The 14,352-nt window shown below is 37.5% G+C and overlaps 1 protein-coding gene across 1 annotated transcript in view; it reads right to left on the bottom strand.

The window, feature by feature from the left end:
• slc20a2 (solute carrier family 20 member 2) overlaps nt 1–7,956 on the bottom strand; it is a 46,331-nt gene extending 38,375 nt beyond the window's left edge. Inside the window, exon 1 of the mRNA XM_024274832.2 lies at nt 7,713–7,956. The gene's annotated coding sequence lies outside the window, so the exon portion shown is untranslated. The remainder of the gene's footprint in view (nt 1–7,712) is intronic.
• Nucleotides 7,957–14,352: the final 6,396 nt, after the last annotated feature.

The raw sequence follows: 14,352 nt of genomic DNA, 5'->3' as shown, positions 1-14,352 counted from the left end.
ATGAATACATGCAAATGTAAAAAAACGCCACCTGAGACGAGTCATGCAAACAGATTTAGTAAAAAAAAAAACAATTAAATTAACAGGCTAGACAAAGCCAGGGGTCTCAAACTCAATCGAACGGGGAGCCAAAATCCAAAACACACATTAGGTCCCGGACCGAACAAGATAAACATTTATTGAACAAACTAAAACTATGTTTTTAAAACTTGAAAATGTAACTTTTAAACATAATTATGAATAATAAAAAGGCAGGAATATTATTTCAGAATAAATGTTAAATAACTTTCAATATTTTACTCTCCATAGAAATATATTTTGTCAAAATTAAACGAGTTAGAAATAAGATATTAGACCATCAATAACAATAAAATAAAATGATCTGGAGGGCCGGATAGAATTACCCTGAGCCTTGACTTTTACAATCCAAAAAGTGCAATGAAACACTGATTTCAACATCTTTTCAGCTGTGGTGCGATACATGCACATCAGGTGCTTCACTGCAACTACAGAAGAATGTGAAAACCTTTTACAGATGAAAGTTTTACATTCGCCTCAAGAGAGAAAAAAAAAAAAACCCCGATATTCAGCTTCCCGTCACTTCATTCCACCGCCATTGTTTGCTTTGTCTTACTGCCAACCTACAAGCTTGCATTTAGATATAAAGCGCTGGTTTTGGGACGCTGCCCCCACCTCCCAGCATCACGGCTCTTTGGTGTCACATATCCACCACTAACTCTTGTTGCTAAAGGCTGTGGGAGCGGCGGGATGATTTGGCTAGAAATAGCTTTGTCACATGAGTGTGCAGTGACCAGTCAACCAGCTGCTCGTCCTTACATGGAGCACTGCCCCGTTTGAACAGTCGAATGGTAACATTATCAACGCAGCACAAAGGAAAGCAGTACGGACCGGCGAGTCCTTCAGATCCCAAAGTTCATACATGCTTCTGAGGACCGGAGCATAAAAAGGGCTCAGTTATCCGCTTAAATGTGGTTTAAGCACTTTTTGTCAAAGTCGTATAGAGTTAATGTAAAGTTTGGTTTTAGAAAATAGAATGGCATGGTTAGAAATGTCCAAAAAAAAAAAAAAAAACATCAATGACAACATTATTCTTTTGAACTTTTCTCCAAGTATCTTCAACCCCCTCAGGACTTTGGGGCACATGCATGACACAGGTATGATGTCACCTTTCTGATTCACAATAAGCAACAATCCTAACAAACTCATACCCAAAGTATTGAATTACATGACAGTAAAAGAGGAAAAAACAAAAATAGAACAAAGAGAGAAGATCCATTCGTCTTGTCAAAAAGAAACCACAACGCCTCACAGTTTAGCTGTAAACCCGCCATTAGCATACTTAACACCAGGCCAGAACACAAACAAGAGACGCTCTGTGTGACAGTGCTTTGAAACAGACCCTGCTGCTCACAGAAGGCCACCAGAGACACTACAAAACAGCTCTCATGGTCCGAGCAGGGTGCAAAACCGGGCCAACAACTGGACAAAGGGTCACAGAAAGAAAAAAGCTATAAGCCAAAACATTTTCTGAATAATAAATTAGCTTTATGTTGAAATTTACCTTTAATTTACAAAAATTGAAGTAATTTCCTTTCCTGAACAACAGTGATGTGTGGGAACCTCTCAAGTATTTAAATTGGTTTACTCGTGTCCACAGCAATCCCAGAAAGAAAGCTTAGAGGAATGTCTATAGTCAACATCATGAATAAATGATTTAGTTGTTGCCACACCAGAAAAGATAAACACTACACTAAAACGTTCTGTGAAGGCACGTGACTTAAAAGACTTAAGTGTCATTGAGTCAGGCAGGTGTGTCAGTCAGAAAACATTCATGACAAAAAGCTCAGAACAAAACAAACTTGTTATGCATGACTAATGCCAATCCAAAAACAGAAATTTTGCTCTAAAATTTGATCAATAATGTTTTTACCCTCAACCTTCCTATTCTTACCTCATTAACAAGAAGACAGAAATTCTGTCTGCGTCACATAACCAGTGGAGTGACCATCCAGATTTTCTGCAATGACATGCATCTCTGTGGCACGTGCACGCGTACGCGAGCACGATGGGCTATCATGTGATGTTGCTATGGAGAAGCAGGACTCAGACATAACAGGGTGATTGTGCTCTCGGGGCGAGGTGGGTTGATCAGACTGTTCTCAGACTTCGCCGCCGCCAGGCGCAGAGTCGACCACCTTTCTGTCTAGAGAAAGACACGCCCACTGGCAGAAGGGTCAGCCCGCCGGGGATCCTGAGAAACCCCGACAGCACATCGCTTTCACACTCCCCGCTTTAGATAAGGCTATGAGATCATTGAAAATGTTTGCACTGCAAATCAAGCTAGAAACTGTTCCCACATTGTACTCAAAAAGAAAAAAACATTTTGAAAAAAAAAGGCAAAGATTTGTAAGTGTAAACTTGAGTGATAAATATTTACTTTATGCTGCATTTGCAAATTAAGACCTGCCAAAAAGACTCATAAAAGTCAAAGAAATACCAGAAGGTTTAGTAAAATTAAACAAACGTCATCCCCAATCTTTGTAACATGAGATGTTAAACAAAAGAGCAAGATGTCAATGCTGCTGGAAATTCAACTCAACAGTGTTTATCTCACACTACATGTGTAAAGGTCTTTCATTATACTTGATTCAAGGATAATTACTAGTGTGTGAAAATGTTTAACGCCAGACATATTCTGGTAAAGCAGCAAAAAACGGTGGCAAATAATGAGCTGGATGGTCAAATAAACATTTTTGAATAAAATAAGGATGAATTTCTACTGTTTAGAACAGAGAGAAACCTCAAACTATTTGACTTTTTTATGATCATTACAAGTCTAAACTGCAGTCAGTCTAGGTCTTACCACAAAAACGCTAAAGCACTAAAGACACAAGGTATTGTTTTAGCATCCTGCAACAGCGTCAGTCAGCAACATTGATAGTATAGAAGAACTGGACTGAGCAAGTGTAGTGTTACCCATAGGACATGTCTCAATTCCGGCTCCAACAAAAACAAGTCAATTCGGTCCACATTTTTCTATGATACGGTTTCTACCAGCTTATTCTCATATACAGTCAATGGTCTGTGCAAGTCATTGACTGTATATGAGAACTGGACTAAGCAAATGTGCTGTCACCCACAGAAAATCTCTCACTTCCGGCTCCAACAAAAACAAGTCCATTCGGTCCACATTTTTCTGTCATACGGTTTCAACCAACTTATTCCAGTTCTAATATACAGTCATTGGTCTGTACAGACCATTGACTGCAAGTGTGCAAGTGTGACGTCACCTATAGAAAATGTCTCACTTTCGGCTCCAACAAAAATAAGTCAATCCAGTCCCAATTTTTCAGAAACAAATGTTGCCAACTTAGTCCAGTTCTTGCATACAGTCAGTGGTCTGTACAGGTCCATCGACTGTATGGAAGAACTGGACTGAGTTGGCCCTTGCCCCTAACAAGTAACTGCTTTTTCCAAGACCCCCCATCCCCATAGACTTCTATTGAGAAATAAATAGCTTTTAGTCATATTTGTCAGAACAATAGTTCCGTCTTTTTCATATTTTTCTGTGGGGAAAGTTTTTCCAGTCATAAACTGGACAATAAGATACCTCAATAACAGTATGTGGTTAAACAATGGAATGGTCAACACATTTTTGTTTAGCCCACTTTGAAGTGGTAGGGGTGTGGACTTCCAACAAGTTCACTTTGGATTGGTGAGAGTGGTTGCTATAGAAACAATGACCGATTTGGACCAATGACTGAATGGATTTAATTTTATTGGAGCCAGAAGTGAACATTTTTTTTTTAACTTTGTGTGACATCACATTCGTTTGGTCCAGTTCTCGTATGCAGTCAATAGTCAACAGTGCAGGTCAGGAAAAAAAAATAAGTGCTAGTAAAACTGTTAAAAGGGGGGGGTTGAACCAATTTTCTATACAACCAGATTAAAGAAGATTATGAGGTAATGCAGCGTTGGCGGCCCACACACACAGAGGATATTCATGGTTCAAAGCAACAAAAGCTTAAGGTAAATTACACACCAACTGAATGGGGATCTTAGAATGAAATCTAAGTTGTAAACAGCATGTGTACATAGAGAACACCCCCATGAAGCCGCTATACTCTCCAAGCATCTTGTTGAACTTGAAAACACTTGTACAACTTCCTTACAAATAAACTGTCCTCTCACGTCAGGGTCCAGGGCCAAATCTTCAATAAAAACACATTCTTGAGCTGCTCAACTTAACTCCACAACAAATGTGGAGAACTTACCATGTGGATTTAGGGTTGACTCCACTGAAAGTGTGGTCTAAGCTGTGGCTGCACCCCGTCTCTACAGAGCCGGCAATTTACTGTGAATCACTGCCGTATTGTTTTTGTCCCCCAACTGTTTAGCAGAAGGGATTACACTCACAAAAGGCAGGTCATAGTACAGTCAAATGTGAACTGAATCGACTAACCCACCTGGTTCCTACAATACAGGCATAGAAATTCTGAACTAAGGCTGAGTCAAACAGAGGGGATGATCTCCAGCAAATCTGTCTGACAAAGCCTGACGCAACGGAGCACAGAAGTGGAATTGACAAGTTTTGAGTAAGCAGGTGGTCTGTAACTTAGACAGCTTTGAATGCAAAACAGCAGATTATTTACCTGTAGGGAGGCCAGAATTTTTTTTTTCTCCTTTTTAAATACACGCCTAAGCGTGGGAAAATCTACTAGAACCAGCAACGAGACCTCCGAGTCAAAACGCCACAATTCCCGGATAATTACATCCTGTTTTATTTCCTAGGACGATTATTTTATTACTGTAAGAATGACGGAACCCATAACTGGATAAGGCATAAACCACAAAAACTTACTTGCGATAATCCTAAAGGGACAACCATGTTTATAAACTAAAAAACTATAGTATTGTGTAAGAGCCTTTGAAAGATTGGTAGGTGTGTTTCAACTCCACAGGGATAGAACAGGGAGAGGCCAACAACTCCTTTCTTATCCCACACATCTCATCAACAACAACTTCAAACTGAAAACTTCCATGTTATTACAAAGTTTATGAGCGCGTAAAAAGTAAGAAGCCAATAAAGCACATATCTTAATCATAGTCAAATTATCCATCTGTCTTATGGCCTTGAAGACAAGACAAAGCAATCTATTTTTGGCATCTCGTGAGCATCCATGCTACATTTTCTAACAAAGCCATGATGGGAAAAAAAAAAAAAACATGAACAAACATGAAGGATGGAAGCAGACCCTAGCAATAATGTTCCTTCTCACCACTCCTTATCATTAGATTAATTATTAACTAGCAAAGCCCATTGAGGCTGCTTAACAGTTATCCATTTCCACAACCCATGTATGCAATAAATTTGATTCAATGTGTTCATATGATATAAATACACAATGACATTTAATTCATTCAGTTTATTAACTTCAATACATTTTTATTGTCTGGTTTGAGAGCTTTGCACATTTGTTGAATAAAAACCATACAAAATCAACTCATTATTTTCAATTTCATAAAAATATTTGGTGAAATATTTTTATAACAACTTGTGTCAAGAACACTTATAAATGATTGACAGGGGTTGGGTCACACCTATAAACCCAATGGTTTGTTTGGATCGTGTCATATTGTCAATGAGGCTTGTCCCTGCAGGCAGGAACAAATGGTGTTTCACAATAAATGGTTGACCACCCAGAAAAACTATTACATAAACTTGTACCATCACGTACGACACATCTAAAATATAACGCAAAATTACTGGTTTTTGGCTCGTTTTTCCCTGTAAACTTTCTGCCAGCACCTACTTCAATAACTCACTTTGATCATATTTTAGTTTATTTTAAAAGTGCTTCTAATGGTCTTTCAATCATTTTCTAATTTATTATGTTTTAACTTTATTGTCTGTTATGTTCTAGTACATAGTTTCAATGAAGAAGAAGGACCTCATAAGAAATTCACCTCCGATGTGAGGTGAGATTCATGTGGGTGGAACCATATGTGCAGGGTAAGCCCGCCCCCTTCCCCCATTATATATCTGTTTACGTTCTCTCCACTAGCTTACAGCCCCTCACAACCACCCCAACCCAACATTACCGAGCCAGATCCCAGGTTAGATGAGGAAAAACAAAAGATGTACACAGATCTAGCTGTCTACAGATAGATGAATCAGAATAGAGCAGACCATTGGTAGCTTCTACGTCACACCTACAAGGTTTTTCAACAACATTTTTGCATCTTCTCCTGACTCACAACAATCTCAATTAAGATAAACAAAAAAATCTGTTTTAAGCTTAGCATATTTTATGGCTGAGTGTGAATTCTAACCCTACCCTTGTAGGGAAAGGGATGTCTGAAAAATATTTATGGTATAGGGACTTTTGACCATGTATCCCTCCGCAGCGAGGGTGTCCCACATCATGGGATCATTTCTTCAAGTGGGTGTGCTCTGAAGCACAGCAGTTTACATTTAAATGTAAATAATGACTATTTTAGCATGGTTATAAAATCAATGTTATGGATTTTACAGAGCACCGGCAGCTACACAATAACGTAGATGACCAGCGAACAATGAGGACATTGAATTTGAAGACACTAGGTTAAAAATAGGGGTAGGGGAAGAATTCAGATTTGACCTTTATCTGTCCTACATCCTCAGTACAATACACAACATTTAAAAAAAACAAAAATAACAGTTTTCATCAGAATGGGGTTTTAAATTGGCTTTTCAATGTCAATCATCTGTTTATGCGTTTGATTCGTGACTGAAAAGTTTAAAATTGACCTTTTGTTAATTTGTAACCTGCAACTGTTTTAATAAAGTTTATGAAAAAATGCAGCAGTTTTTCAATGAAAATATTAGTATTCTCCAACTTTCTTAGCATATTATGGTTACATTAATAAACCAACCAACTACCTGCCCAATCAGCAAAAATGAATATATGATAAAAATATGACTTGATTAACAGATTAAATTAAAACATTTTAACTTTATTGAGAAATTAGTGGTGGAACTGCTAGCATGCTAAATACGAATTGTACTCTCATGATACGGTTTATAAACAAGTATAACCCCATATTTTTATAAAGTGTTTCCATAGAATGTTATAAAATTTTCTCAAACACATTTTTTTTTTCCCATGTAATAAAAGTTGGTAGTGCGCATGCGCGTTTGGAGCCAGCGGTCCTTCGTGAAATCGAACAGGGACATATGTCGTTTGGTAAACACGCAAGTGATTGAACCCTCAGCACAAGTGACAATCAAAGCAGGGTTGCGACAACTGTGCGATGAATCCCAGTTATTCGCTCAAACCAGCAGATGGGTTAATATGCAGCCGACGCCATTTGTCTCTATTGTCGAAATGTGAAGTACACACGTGTTCACTCAATTATTATGACATTAATTATGGTTAAACACACAAAACATGGTCACATAGACGGAAATGCAGTCTAAACAATAAGAAAACACAAATACTCCACTTTAGATTTTGGTGTTTTCGTCAGCTGCAGCAATTTTAATACACAGTCGGGCTAAATGAACACGGAATTCCCTCACCGGGCCTGTTTTGGTCCTTAAACGCAGCACGAATTAAAGCTCAATACAAAGAAAACACGCGTGGAATTGCCTGGAAAAGAGATTCTACCAGAGCGCGCGCGCGTTTGAGGGGCACGTTCTGTGCTCTTACCTCCGAAAACCGCCGGGGAAGAAACGGAGCAGCTCCGCTCGGCTCTCCCGCGCCCTCCCAGAAAACGCCACGCGCGGAGCGTGGGCAGCGTGGACCGTGTCAGATTCCAGCAGAGGCCGTTGAAGCTCCGGAATGGTTGCCCTCCTCCCGGTTCAGTCCGCCGACCGCGCGAGTACCCGTGAATGTGGAGTCGGCTGCTAGTCTCATCCGGGCATTTAAATAGTGGCTGCGAGGAAGGAAGGGAGGAGAGGGAGGGGGGAGGAGGTGTCACTCAGCCGCGTGCAAGGTGACACCAAACTGGGAGTAGAGTATATAGTTACTGAAATATGCTACATAAAAATGGGTTCCAGCTCTTCAAATAATAATCCAACAGGCTCAATCATTTAAAAAAAGGTTTAGATTTTATCATTTCTAAATAATAACATAACAACAAGTCTATTGTGTTTGTCACTTATACCATTAATGACAATAAATTGACTAAAAAAGGTAGTCAGTTGTAATTATTCAGTTTTACTTATTGCCATCTATTAAAATTGAGGTCATGTGACCCACGCATTGACTGTTATGTAACCTCAGAGCCAGTCAACTGTGTAGAATCTGCCTCAACCTGCAGGCAGACATTACTCTGCTCAAAAAATATTGTTTTAACATTTTTGAACAAAAATCTGCAATAAATTTCCAATTTTTTATTGCATTTGGCTGACATACATCCAATATTCTGCTTATAGATGGACAGATTGAAGGAGTATGATCTGCTTCGTCAAAAATAGTGAGTCCTTAAGACTTACTCCAATGAAAACTGTGTTTTTATTATGTTCTCGTAGCATTTTTCTCATGATGGAGGACATATGTAAATATAAAATTAGGATAAAAACTGTGTTTCTGAGTATTTTTTATTCAAATTGTTAATGAAAGAAGATGAAAAAATGCCATTTGAAAAGGCTTGTAGTTGTGACATACAAGCTACAATCAGTAGACCACAAGATCCCTGCTCTGCTCCATACCGATTTGGGATGTAACATTTAATCGATTTCACTTCCTCCCAACGACCCGATCGATCTGTCCGATTAAAACTGATGTCAAGTCTGACATCACTGATAGGCATGACGTTCAAAAACAAACTTCCATTAATCCAAACAACCCAAATTGTGAGTTACACCATTAAAACATACTGAAAACCAAAAAAATCAGGGGTGTTACAGTTAACCGATTAATTAATGAATCAATTTCTATTACAATCCAACCAGATCAATCTGAGATAACATGTTAATCAAATTGAACCGATTCCAACTAAATCATTAAAAAAATAGTTTCAAAATGAGATAAATCAATAATCAATCTTGGAAAATACCTTTTTGACTAAAAAAAAAAGTACTGTAAGCTTTTTTTTTTACTATGGCATAGAAACGACAACACGAGATGACAGAAAAAACGATCAACCATCACTACAGTCCAATGTGTGGAAACACTGAGTTTTGCAGACACGTGACCATACAGTGTCTAATACATACATGTAGTAATAGTGTTCCATTTGTATTACTTTGATGTGGAAAACTTTATGAAACAAAAATGTGAATGGATTTGACATTCATTCTTGTTTACTTGTTTGTTTGTACACATCTTTAATTTGCACTTGCAAGAAATACAAGATATCTGGAAAACTTGTTTAGTACCAGGTATTTATCTTTGAGTCACACTGGTTGAAATTTTGGCTAAAATTGTCCTGGATCGATTTTAGGTCAGTGAATCAGATCATTCAAAATGAATTATGAATCGGATTGTCAACCACAAAATATGATATTAATGGAATTGTTCTTAAAAACAAATCGTTATCCAATGCATCCACTTGCAGACAAAACAATCTATGAACGTTTTTGTTTTCCTCGTCCGAGCCGACATCTGGGTCAAAACGGCTGGATAGTCCCGATATTGCGAGTTGTGAGGGGCTGTAAGCTAGTGGGAGAGAGTGTCAACAAAGGGATGATGGGAAATGAAGGCAGGCTCACTCAACATAGCTGTTGTTCTCCTGCAGAAACTTGTTTTTTAAAGAAAAAATGTAAAATACAATACCATGTACCAACTAAGTCTTGCATACATGTATAATTTTCTTTAAACAAATTAAAGTATTTAACAGTTTAACAATATTTTAACAAACAAAATATACTATCTACCAATTAGAAGTTGGTTAACCTCTAGGCTTATCCCATCAGGGGTTGCCACAGCAAATTTGTGTTCACTAATTTGTACAGGCAAAGATTTTTACGCCGAATGTCCCTCCAGACAGAACCCTGTGTTTTATCAGGCACAGAGAAATCCAGAGTTGGGCCGCTTTGGGGCCACATAGTTAAACGGTTTTGCTTAAGGACCCAAGTCGGACCCTAAGGAGCTCATCTCTCACCCAGGGGATCAAACCCTGATTTCCCGAGTGCCCACTTAACCAACTGAGCTATCCAGTCACTCGGGTTTGGCAATTAGAAGGAATAAATTAAAAAACTGTTTTCCAGTTAGTTTTTATTTTTATATAGAGGCCAAACATACATTTTAATCTGTTTTTTAGCTTTTCTTGACCATTTTCCCTTATATACTTTGCCAACATTATAATTAGGTTTGTGAATTTTTCTCAATGGAATGGAAGATTCGGCCATGTTATGCTTAGAAAATGTAAAGTTTCTGCGGTTCTGCAGAGACTATGTCCCAAAAAACAACACAAGTTTATTGGTTTTGCCTAAAAATGACATAATCATAACTAAAAGACAACTGGAAAAGATGAAAATATGATTAGAGTGGGGCTTTACGCTGTAAACAAATACATATATTTTATGGATGCATGTCCCTTTAAAGCACAAGTCAAGATTTTAATCAGCATGTTGCTCAATATTCACTACATACATCTCCTGCAGGTTATGCAAGTCGATTTTCCTGTTTTTGTCATTAACAAAACACTTTCCAGTTTATCTTAATGGTGGATCTGTATGTTTGTTAAAATCACAGCTTTAATGAATCTTTTATTTATCTAATATACAAACACAATACACACAAATAACATGTTCAATGAAAAATATAAAAGCAAAGCTGTCAAAGAAAACACAGAGGGTTGGGTTTTTTTCTTCTGGTTTAGACCTGACGTCTGGTCTCTGACATTCACACAACAAATATCACATCCACATAACACTTACAGGAAATCAATCATATTGCTCCTTGTTTTCTCAAAGTCAACTCTTTGCTGTTGACTTTTTAGGGCAATTTCCTGTCTGCTGATGCAAAAATTCCTCTCCCAGCAGAATGTTTTGGGCTTGTGAAGCAAAAGATTTGTAATTGAAGTATGATACATGTCTTTTTCAGTATAATAAAAAAGCGGCAGCTTATTATCTGTCACTTTAGATAATATACTGTCATGCTCAGGCCTGCCTGGCTGAGTACACTGTATGTTTTTCCAAATACACTCCCATTTCTTAAACAAGCTTTGTGGTAAATCTGTCATGTGAGTGCCCTTTAGTATTCCTTCTCATGTTTTATGTTACATATGTTATTCAATATTCTATTTCTTATTGGTTAGGTTAAAATAAAAACATGTATAATCGATCAAATACTTCTCATAATGCTGCCTTCTACAAAAAATGTTGTTTGTTCTTGTTGTGCATATTAGTTTAGTTATATTTCATGTATAAAAATAACATTTTGTAATAATAAGTGGAGAATAAAGTAGTATTTTGTAATTATATACTGTTTAATTTGTTTTTTACTCACAAAATAGGAAACTTTTGTCACTTTTATGTAATTATTGTGCACAAATGTGTTGCTTCATTTGATTTTTTTGGTCATTTTAAGACTTAAAAGTGTCTTTTTATGAGTGATTTATATATTTTTGCACATATTCCTCAATTAAAGGAAAAAAGTGATTGCTACACTGGTAAATCAAGCAATTGTTTGGGTGCAAAACTGTAATTTCATGCTGAAGTTTAACCCTCTTTTGTCCGTCAGACAGACGCCAGTTGTGCTACGACTGGAATTTTGTTCTAGTCTGCAAATGATCAGAGAAAGACTGCGACAGCAAAGCTCATAAATACTAAAAGGGGAATCACAAATGGTGGCAGGGGTGCGGTAGCACAACAATGTTCTCTCTTGCATTTCAAGAAACTTGTGCAATAGATAAGTGGAGCTGCAGCCCAAGGCAAACATTTCAACCCTCAACTTTTGCTCTTTATCACAACTTTCTTCTTTTATCTAAAATCTTTTCCTAGTTTTACATTTATTTGTCATGTATTTTGGCAGTAGAGGAGGATAAGAAACATGCAATGGAAACTTTATTTATTTAACACTGAAAACAGAGAAAATGCAGAATTACCATGAAGGCGGGATTATGAGCAGAACTGAAAAATAATGTAAACATGAGAAAAACAAATTCAAAAGATTGATTATCATCCTTTGTCTTCATGCTCGACGTCTAAGATACAGAAATGTGAGCAATGCTCTCATGAAGAATGACTTGGTGACTGGATTTTACAGCAAACAAGAGTCTGATTATCATTTACTTATCATTATTATCAATTTACTAAATTAATTATTTTTTATTATTATTTATAATAAATATAATTATGCTTTAACTTGAGTTATATTATTTCTATTATTATTAAATTATTATATTATTATTATGTTTTATTTTATCATATAAAGGAAGTTTTTGCCCATTAACTTGTAGTTGGGATTTTATTCCAACTGAAATTCCAATCCATTTACGGTATAAACCTTTTTTTGAATTATTGTCAACCATTTTTTAAATATGGATTTGTTAAAAAAAAAAATGATTCGGAAAATTGAGAAAATATAAGAAAAAACATGAATATTTAAGAAAAGACTACAATTTTAAGAAAAAGTGGACATATTGTTATTATTCTTTTTAGTTTGAATACATTTGATTTTATAATTTCTCTTCATAATTTAGACTACATTGTAAAAAGTGAAAGATTGGCTCTGTTAACATAAGCTCTGATATTTGTTACATTTAAAAATATTAGTTTTTGTCAAGTTAAATGTTAAAATTGAGCAAAACATCAACTCAAAATAGTAATTTGATGAAAACTAATTATTTTAAATTTAACAAAGTGCAGAACTTTTGTCAAGTTATCCAATGTTTCACTTTTTTCAGCATATATTATAATGTATTTATTATTGACTAAATATGTTTTGTTTTAATGATTTATGTTTTTATCTTAACTTTTTCAAATTTTAAACAGCTATCACTGTGGAGGGAAGACTAGAACGTTAGATAAACACATAAAGGTTGAAACAAAGACAGGAAGTTTAGGGCCTCCGTCTGCCTCAAATCCGCCTCTGCTGGGTTGCATCCTCTGTCATTCCAGATCAATCCTGGTGGTTGCTTTTGCTCTTCATTACATCAACAAATTATCTTCTTGTCTATAAATATTGATTCAGATAAAGAGCCACCTGTGGATTATGCTTGACTTTAAGATCTGACATAATTGCCCTTCAGATGTCAATGGTTTGGGGTTTGAGCTGCAGCTCCAGTCAGCAGCATTGAGAGATATATCTGCTGCCACCTTGTGGCCAAATAATAATCCTCTCAGGTCGCCACAGCGAATCAGCTTTTCCTGATTCATACAGGTGCTGTAGCAGAGTTTTTGTCCTTTCTGATACAAATCTGCATTTTATTTGGAATAGGGCCCGGCGCAGGGAGATCCAGACTTGGACCCTCTTGTGTGTGACACTTTTCAACCTAAGTTATTGTCTTCAAACTGCAGTGGATATCATGGAGAAGTGAAGCCATCAGGCTGAAGTTGAAGGCCTGGAGGATCTGGTTGTCCTCAAGAACTTTTACAACAGGCCAAGCAACCTAAAACCACAGGGAAACCAGGAATTTGACTTGAAATCGCACACATGTAAAAATTTTAAATCAAATGAGGGTCAGACAATAAATTCCCGGACCAGATGCTTAGATGCAATTTAAAAAAGAATGTATTTGTGAAATATGTGGGCTGCTCTGCTCTATTCTGATGCATCCACTTGCAGACAAATACGTCTTCTTTTCCTCGTAAGAAGAGACCTCTGGCTCAAAACTGTAAAGCTGGATAACCACGGTGTGAGGAGCAGGAGTGAAAACAGAGAGCTCTCAGCAACAGGGAGGGGTAAAGGGAGGTTACTCCACGCCAAAAGTCCCGCCCACAACTCAGAGGCGAATTTCTGATGGGATTTTTTAAATCTTCAGACCAGATCAGTATCCTTCACAAAATCCACCAGGAATCCAGGGAATTTTAACTGAAGTCAAATTAGGGAAATGTTTCTACTTTTTGCAGATGATATGGTGCTTTCCGCCTTCTGTGGCTCGACCTGCGGTCTAAGTCTAAAGCAGTTGGAGCTCAGCCATCTGGGAGAGGTCAGAGTACAGCTGCCACACTTCCCCGAAAGAGAAGCCATTTGAGGAGGTTTGGCCGTCCGGCAAGAATGTCCCAGTGAGGCATCATGGGCAACCAGGACCTGGACCCGGCGGCGATCAAATGTCTTGGCAAAAAGCCTCTGTGTCCCTGAGAGCTGGAGGAGGTGGCCAGAGAGGAGCAGGTCTGGGCCATCCTTTAGAGACTGTCGTCCCTGATGAACTCTGGACAGCAGCGGGTTTCATTTCAGA

This window comes from Oryzias melastigma, linkage group LG9 (genome assembly GCF_002922805.2).
Source record: "Oryzias melastigma strain HK-1 linkage group LG9, ASM292280v2, whole genome shotgun sequence".
NCBI classification, from domain to species: Eukaryota; Metazoa; Chordata; class Actinopteri; order Beloniformes; family Adrianichthyidae; genus Oryzias; species Oryzias melastigma.
The sequence above is the reverse complement of the archived record's forward strand: the minus strand, read 5'-3'. Positions and strand labels throughout refer to the sequence as shown.